At 44.0% G+C, this 8,596-nt stretch overlaps 1 long non-coding RNA gene across 1 annotated transcript; it reads left to right on the forward strand.

Moving 5' to 3' along the window:
- The first annotated feature begins 1,061 nt into the window (after positions 1 to 1,061).
- LOC139812709 (uncharacterized) lies at positions 1,062 to 7,739 on the forward strand. The gene is made up of 4 exons (XR_011731920.1): positions 1,062 to 1,175; positions 1,259 to 1,414; positions 7,425 to 7,584; positions 7,657 to 7,739. It is a non-coding gene; the product is annotated as an uncharacterized lncRNA (long non-coding RNA).
- Positions 7,740 to 8,596: the final 857 nt, after the last annotated feature.

Raw genomic sequence — 8,596 nt, forward strand, 5'->3', positions numbered from 1 at the left:
TGGCGATACTCTCAAACGTCATACATCTTGGGTTCATTAATGGCAAGTTCACTGTCTGTATATTTTTAGATATCGCTGGGGCATTCGATAATGTTAGACCAGAAATAGTTGAAGAGGACCTAAGGAAAATCGGCGTTCCCGCAGGAACACGCTGCTTCATAGGCAACTTACTGCGCAACAGGAGGATTTTCTTCTCTCGAGACGGCAATATACAAGGCCCTTACAACACTCACGAAGGTGCTTGATTCACAAGGATCAATATTGAGCCTCCCGCTTTATAACCTTTACCTCAAGGACATCAAGCGAAACTGAGTCCGGGGGTGTATTCTCTGGAATATGCAGACGACACGGTCGTTTACACTACCCACAAATCCATCTGAGAAGCATACCGACTATTGGAGGAATCTTTAGAAGCACTGAATCGTTACTTTCGAACTAGGAGTCTCGACCTGGCACCCGCCAAATCCCGCTGTATGGTGTTCACGCAAAAAAGAAATTACCAACTCCCTAAGCCTAATATAATAATAAACGGTTCAGCCGTACCTATGGCAAACGAACACAGATTTCTAGGAGTCAACCTAGACACCAAGATGACGGGCAAGGCCCATATGAAATATCTGCTCAATAAAGGCAGAAGAATCTCCAGCATATTAACGGTTCTAGCGGGATGCAGGTGGGGCGCTCATTCTCAGCTGCTACTTTCCCTGTATCGCGCGGTATTTAGAGGAGCCATAGAATACGGTTGTGTTGTCTTTAAATACAAGGGCAACAAACAGCTATTTCTTGCCATACAACGTCTTCAGTGGAAACTCCTGAGATGTGCCATGGGATATCGTATGTCCACGCCCATAAACGTTATCCTGGATGAGGCAAAGGAACCCCCGTTGTGCTATCGTTTTGGGTACCTTACACACAACTATCTGGTTAAAAGCATGATGTAATAAGAAAGGTGAAACAACATCACGTATGCGCAGTAGTCCAATGTCTCGACCAATAAGAATTGAGTCAAAATGCTCGTAGGCTCGAGGCGTCTCAGTTTTGCAGTTGCCTTTGTAAGTTAGGTTTTCGCCGGCTTGTAGCTCGAGAGAACGGTGCCGGCACACGTGCACACACATACACACCCGCTACGCGACTCTTCGACGATTTCGGACGACACAATAAATTTTACATTGAAAGTAAGTTATTATAATATGCAGTGCAATGTGTAATGTTTTATATAGTGCTATATAATCATAGTGTAATGTTTTTTTTATTACAGAAATTATGCCGGCGTGCTGCATAATTAATTGTGCCAGCCGCACAGACAGTGCACGCAAAACAATAAAGTTATTTCAATTCCCGAAAAACGAATCCATCCGTCAGCAATGGATTAAAGCATCTAGACGAAATGAAAAAGATATAAATATTAATACTGGTAAGTATGCGTACACATACACACACATACAATATATTATATGATTTTCAATATCTATAATGATATATCATGTAAATTCTGTAAATGTTCAGAGAATGGCATAATAATAGATTGTATATATTCCCTGCTAAATATTAAGGACCTGTATTCTGTTCTGTAAAGAACATATTACAAATGTATATGTTGTACGTATGATGACATATAAACAATCTTCAATATTCTTCATAAAATATGGTACAGTTTTAATATACTGAAGGAATATGTGCAATCTACTATTGTACTATTTATTGAACAATGTCAGAATATGGTTACTTTCCAGCAACGACACAGTGCGACACAGTATCATTCTATCTTTGTTGTTCACTTTTGAGAAGATAGAATTGTTGCGAGCGCGCAACGATTAGGTAATTCGATAGGTAGCGACAGAAGTCGAATATGACTTCCGCCGAAACTCCTGACGATTGCATCGGACGAGCGATCATCCGATGCAAGTCGACACCGGAACCCGGAGCGCGGATTCCGGAGCGACCGAAATCGCTGACGCGAAGGCCATCGCGAGGCGTCGGCAACGAGAATTCCGCGCTAACTCGGAAGTCCCGAGTTAGCAACAAGACTCGGTCGCAAGACTATAAAAGACCGCCGAATTGGCATGCCCGGCAGTCGGTCGAAGAACAGCTAGCAGTCGCGTCGAAACACCTACGATTTCCTGAAAACGAACCGCAAGGCGGGAACTCAACAAGAAGAGACGACCCGTGTAGAACAAGCCCATTTATTCAATAAAGATATAAATTGGAAATCGGACGTGTTGATTCACTCCTTTCTCGCTCGCAAGCGGAACTCGATCCCCTTAGCCGATACCCGGCTAACAATTTGGTGGCAGCGGTGGGATAGTTTCAGCCATCTTGCGAGGAAGGACCAGCCCACATCGCCATCTCACGTCTGAAACAGACCAAGTTCAATTAATAAGGGAGGCAACGCATCCCGGAAAGGAAAAGTCAGATAAGACGCGAGCTAAGAGACGGTAGCAGCCGCGAGTGCAGAAGTGACACCTGAGACGGCCACGACCTACCGCACGGCATCACCGGCCCGAGCGACGACGCAGGGACACAGCGAAGCAGCATAGCAGCGCAACAGGGACGCAGCGACGACAGGGACGCAGCCAAGCAGCGAAGCGGCCCGACGACCAGGCGATGCAGACAGGCAGCAACATGCGATTCGCGGCGATATTGTAAGTGCGAAAATTATTATATCCGCGAGCGCTAAGTAGATGTCGGACGACCCGAACCAACAGACGCCCGTCCGACAAACGTCGTTCGTCCATAGCGAGTCCGCGCACCGCGCTTCGCGTAATCTAGTTAACCCGGTGAGTGCGACGCGATCCGAAAGCGAAGGGTTAAACCGGCCCGCTGAAAGCGAAGGGGTAAACCGGCCCGCTGAAAGCGAAGGGTTAGACCGGCCCGCTGAGCAAGACGGATTAGATCAAGTTCGACAAAATTTAGATTCGCGTTTTGCCGAGGAAGAGACGCCCGTACTATCTCCGAACGTTGTCATAGAACGCGAGTTTCCGTTCGACGAAGTAGACGTAAGCGTAACAGGCGAACGCGAACACCGCGATAATAATACAGAGCGACCGACTCCGACAGACTCACTGACAGACGTCTCCGACGTCACGCCGAGCCACGTGTCACAACGAGGAGAATTTTCCCTCACTTCACACGACACCGACGTATTTGATCCTAACGAGGAGGACTATACGCCTAAAGCTCTCAAAATGAGTCAGACAGGAAACGCGACTCCAAGCCGCGAGAACCGCGAGGAAAATCCGGACCCATCTAGAGTGTCCGAACAGGCCGCCACCGAAATGGCGCAAAATGGGCCGCCCGCCAGGCGACCTCAGGCCCCAGAGCCGACGCGATCCGAGTTGAGAGCCCAGGACGTTGTAATTACCGATTTAATTAATCTAATGCGCGACATGCAAGAACGCATGGACCGCATCGAGGCTACGGAATTTGACCGATCAGCCGAACTCCTTCGCGCTTTTCGCGAATTGCGGAACCGCGTAGGCCGGATGGAATCCGCCCCATACGATTCCGACGCGCGAGACAGTCGCGTGCACAGCCAAGGCCCGCTGGATATCACATACGGACGAACGCGTAGCGACGTCCGGAACCAACCGGGTCTAGTTACCGGGTACCTCAGCCTTAAAGAAGCGCGAGCAATGATACCCGAGATCAATGGAGATTCGCGAGAACGCGTCCGAGAGTTCATAAACGCTAGCACGTATGCTATGAAAAGTATACAGCCGACAAACGAGTCAATGCTACTCGAAGCTATTCTTTGTACGAAATTTAAAGGGAAGGCTATGACAGATTTCGACACGCGCGATATCCGCGATTTTGATCAATTAAAGCGCGAACTCGAGACAGAATATTTAGGAAAACGCTGCACGACGCACTTGCAGCTGGAATTTAATTCGCTAGCGCAAAAGCCCGGCGAAAGCGCACAAGAATTCGGTAGGCGCGTCGAGAAATTAGCGCGCGAATTGTATGAAGCAATGGAAGAGGGTAAAGGCCACACGCAGGAACAGCAGAAGGCCATCCTCGAAAACATTAAAACTCAAGCGCTGCATAATTTTCAGATCGGATTGCACGACGATATAAAGCTGTTAGTAAGAGCGCAGCGATACGCAAGTTTGCAAGAAGCAATAACCGGCGCCAGCGCGGAGGAAAAGGTTAGAGGCCCCTCCCCGCGTAGCGCGCAAGCAACGGCAAAAAATAAATACCCCGCCGCGAATACGCGAGGCGCGGGAAATACCGTAGGACAATGTCACAAGTGCGGAAAGAACGGTCATTACGCGCGAGATTGCCGTACGGGCCGACAAGCAAACAGATACGCGTTACCGAAACCCGAGAAGCCTAGCGGCATTAACACGATAGAGTGTTCATATTGTAAAAAGGCAGGGCATAAGCGCGACGAATGCTGGTCATTAAACGGGCGACCAAAACCCGAGCGACCGCGCCGAACGAAAACGGAAGCAGTTAAGAAAACGCCCGTGAGTACCGTCAGAAAGACGAGGACGCAAGAATCTAGCGAAGAAACATCCTCTCGCAGTAGCAGCGAGGAGGATGAGAAGCCTAAAAGGAATAAGGCGCGCGCCGCCGAGACGTATCGTGTTGCACAGATAAGCAAGAAGCACGAGGAAGGCCCGCTAGACTTAGTGACGCTGCCCGTACAGGAGGCAGAGAAAGGAGAAATGGACCTGTTATTAGATTCAGGCGCAACACTCACGTTAATAAAAGTGGGAAATTTGAAAGCGAAAGCGATGGTGAAGGAAGAACGGTTAGCGCTAGTCGGCGTGACCGGACACCAGATTCACACGATAGGGAAGATAAAAGCCACTGTGAATCTCGGAGATAAAAAAATTCGCCACACGATGTACGTGGTGAAAGATAATTTTCCCATGGAATATGAAGGCATTTTAGGAAACGACTTCCTCTCAAAACACAAAGCGGATATTTCAAATTCGAAAAAGCGATTAAAAATCGGCTCAGCTTCCTTTAAGCTCCGACCTTTTCGCAAGGTAAAACTTCCGCCACATAGCGAAACAATCGTGGAAGCCGTCACCGATCATAATCGTGTCGGCATTGTGCGGAGCGGCGAACCCGTCCCAGGGGTATTTATCGGGCATTGCCTAGTGCAGCCCGTCGAATTTAAGTGTCCGATTAGCGTGTTGAACGTGACGGACAAGCCCGTGGAGATACTCACTCCACATGTAACTTTAGAAGACCTGCCGCCGCCCGACACCGCGGACGTTCTCTCGTTACGCTCGAGCGACGAGCGCGAGACCATCGCCGAACGACAAAAGAAAGTACGCTAGAGCAACTACGAACCATCTACCGATCACCAGTAATTAAACGAGGCCTGATCGACGCTGTAGGTCAAATAAGTAAAACATTATTTGGCACTATGGACGCTGAAGACGCGAAAATAATAAACGAACAAATACAATTACTAAATAATCAGCAACAAACGTTGCAGCACGCAGCAAAAAATCAATTAAAAATCATTAATGCTACCATAGGTCATATGGAAAAACTAGAACAAACACTTACATATAATGAAAATTTAATGGCTAACGTTACGAGAAAACTAGAGGAACAGCTCATATACCGAGAGGGAATAGACGAACAACTACTAGTATTAACTGCTATTTTAAATGACCTCACAACAGACATAAATGACATTACAGATTACCTGACTCACGCAAAACACAATATTTTATTAACGCGTGTACTCCCAACCGAAAAAATAATCGTAGAACTAAGAGAAGCGACCTCACATATAGATAGAAGATTAAACTTCCCATTTAAAATACAAGCCGAAAACTGGAACTCCATCCAAAAATACCTAGATGTAAACGCGTATTATGATAATTCGAACATATACACTATCCTAGCGTTCCCATTAATAGCGTATCCAATATATGAAATAATAAAGATCACACCTGTACCAGTACACAATAGCCACAACGTTTTCACCTTCCTAGAACCCTCTCACACCCTATTAGGGATAAATCGAGATAATCACAGCTATGTAATATTAAAGGAAAACGATTTAAATAAATGTACACAAGAAAATACTAAGTTCACCTGCGCTCAGAATCTCCCTGTCTATTTTATAACTGCGAATGCGCCGACCGAAATACAGCTCTTTGTAAAAACGTCTACACATATAGAAAATCGTAAGCAACGTCACATTATATCAAATGTAACATTCTGGATTGCAGTATCCGAGCCTCAGACATGGTTATTTTCCACCCCAAAGACAATTGACATAGTAATTCAATGTAACGAATTGCCGGAAATTAAAATAAAAATAGAGAAAACCGGAAAAATAACATTACGCGACAGTTGTAAACTAACTACACCAGATATATATTTAGAGACAACAAAACGAGTTTACAATAAATATGTAAAAATGTATTTACCAGAGTTTAATATAACAGACATCATAGAAAAAAGTATAACGGTAAATAATAAAATAGAATCTGATAAAGAAATAAAACTGGAACCAATAATCAAAGATCCAACAGAATTAATGAAACTAAGTTTAAGTTTAGAAGAAATCCAAAAGGAAATGGAAAATAACCAACCGAACATTTTCACGAATAAAAATATTATATATCCCGTAGGCTCCACAGTCACAATTATAATAGTAATAAGTATCATAGCTGTAATCATCTATGGAATAAAGAAAAGAAGGGACCACTAAAAAATTTATAATACAAAAACAATCATGTAAAATAGCATAAGACACTTAGATTGTAACCCCTCAAGGGAAAGAAAAACGCACATAAATAAACGAAAAACTACGTTTTTCTTTTTCCGCAGGGGGAGGGATGTTGCGAGCGCGCAACGATTAGGTAATTCGATAGGTAGCGACAGAAGTCGAATATGACTTCCGCCGAAACTCCTGACGATTGCATCGGACGAGCGATCATCCGATGCAAGTCGACACCGGAACCCGGAGCGCGGATTCCGGAGCGACCGAAATCGCTGACGCGAAGGCCATCGCGAGGCGTCGGCAACGAGAATTCCGCGCTAACTCGGAAGTCCCGAGTTAGCAACAAGACTCGGTCGCAAGACTATAAAAGACCACCAAATTGTATGCCCGGCAGTCGGTCGAAGAACAGCTAGCAGTCGCGTCGAAACACCTACGATTTCCTGAAAACGAACCGCAAGGCGGGAACTCAACAAGAAGAGACGACCCGTGTAGAACAAGCCCATTTATTCAATAAAGATATAAATTGGAAATCGGACGTGTTGATTCACTCCTTTCTCGCTCGCAAGCGGAACTCGATCCCCTTAGCCGATACCCGGCTAACAGAATGATATCTGTATCGCACTGTGTCCTTGATGGAAGGCACACTATGTCTGTGCTATATAGCTATTAGCTGAACATTATTATGAGTCTATGTACATGCGTATTACACATTCGATATATATTGCAGCAAGAATATGCAATCTGAATTTTGAAAATAATTGTTTTGAAATAAAAATGACCAAACCACGTGCAAAAAATGTGCCAGCGAAAGAAATACGCAGATTAAAAAATAATTCTGTGCCAAGTTTATTATTACATTTAGAAAAAAAAAGTAAAATGAAAGCAAAGTAAGTATACACTATATTTGTAAAACTAATGTGATGTTTAAATTCTACTATAGACAAGTACTTGTTTTTCAGACATCAGTCAGTAAGAACAGGTGTACCAATTTATGCTGAACTCGTAAAATATGCACAGCAGACACAGAAACATGAACACAATCCAGCTTAGGTGTATCTTAATTCGACCCAACTGGCCAACTTTATTAAATAGCACGTTACGTTTCGACCTCGGGTTTAGGTCCTTATCAAGTGTTACAAGTACAAACTATTAATTAGTTAGGCATAATGCCTGCTACGCCACATCTAAAAACTAATGATAAAAAATATTACGACATGTAACATATATAGTTCACAATTAATAAAAATAAAGTGCTTACATAGTTTATTCGTTGATAATTAAAATATATAGAAGACCGTTGACACGGCATATTCGATCGTTTATAAAGAACTTGTCGAGTCGGCGATGTTACTGTTAATGTGCGGACACGGATAACAACAAAACAGTACCGCTCAAAGTGATCAAGAGGGGGAACAGAGTAAGAAGTGGGAAATTATGTCTCTTCTATAATACGTTCGTAGAGAGCGTTGAGATTCTCTGTGTCTTTTTGTAAATTTATATTATCGTTGAATTTTTTTATAAAAAACATTTCTGCTATTTCCCTCTTCTTACAAGGGAACGGTCGGAAGTGTCCCTACCCGATTTGGATGCGCTTTGGATATGTTGTTGAGCATCAAAAAATATTAGACTCGTATTTTTTTTTTCTGCGTATCTCGACGTTTATTGGTTGAAAATATCCCTAAAAAATAACGACCGATTTGGATGCTCTTTGGATATGTTGTTGAGCATCAAAAAACATTAGACACGTGTTTTTTTTTAGTTGCGTATCTCGACGTTTATTGGTTGAAAAAATCCCTAAAAAATAACGACCGATTTGGATGCCCTTTGGATATGTTGTTGAGCATCAAAAAACATTAGACACGTGTTTTTTTTAGCTGCGTATCTCGACGTTTAGGGGTT

Source organism: Temnothorax longispinosus, chromosome 5 (assembly GCF_030848805.1).
Source record: "Temnothorax longispinosus isolate EJ_2023e chromosome 5, Tlon_JGU_v1, whole genome shotgun sequence".
Lineage (NCBI taxonomy): Eukaryota > Metazoa > Arthropoda > Insecta > Hymenoptera > Formicidae > Temnothorax > Temnothorax longispinosus.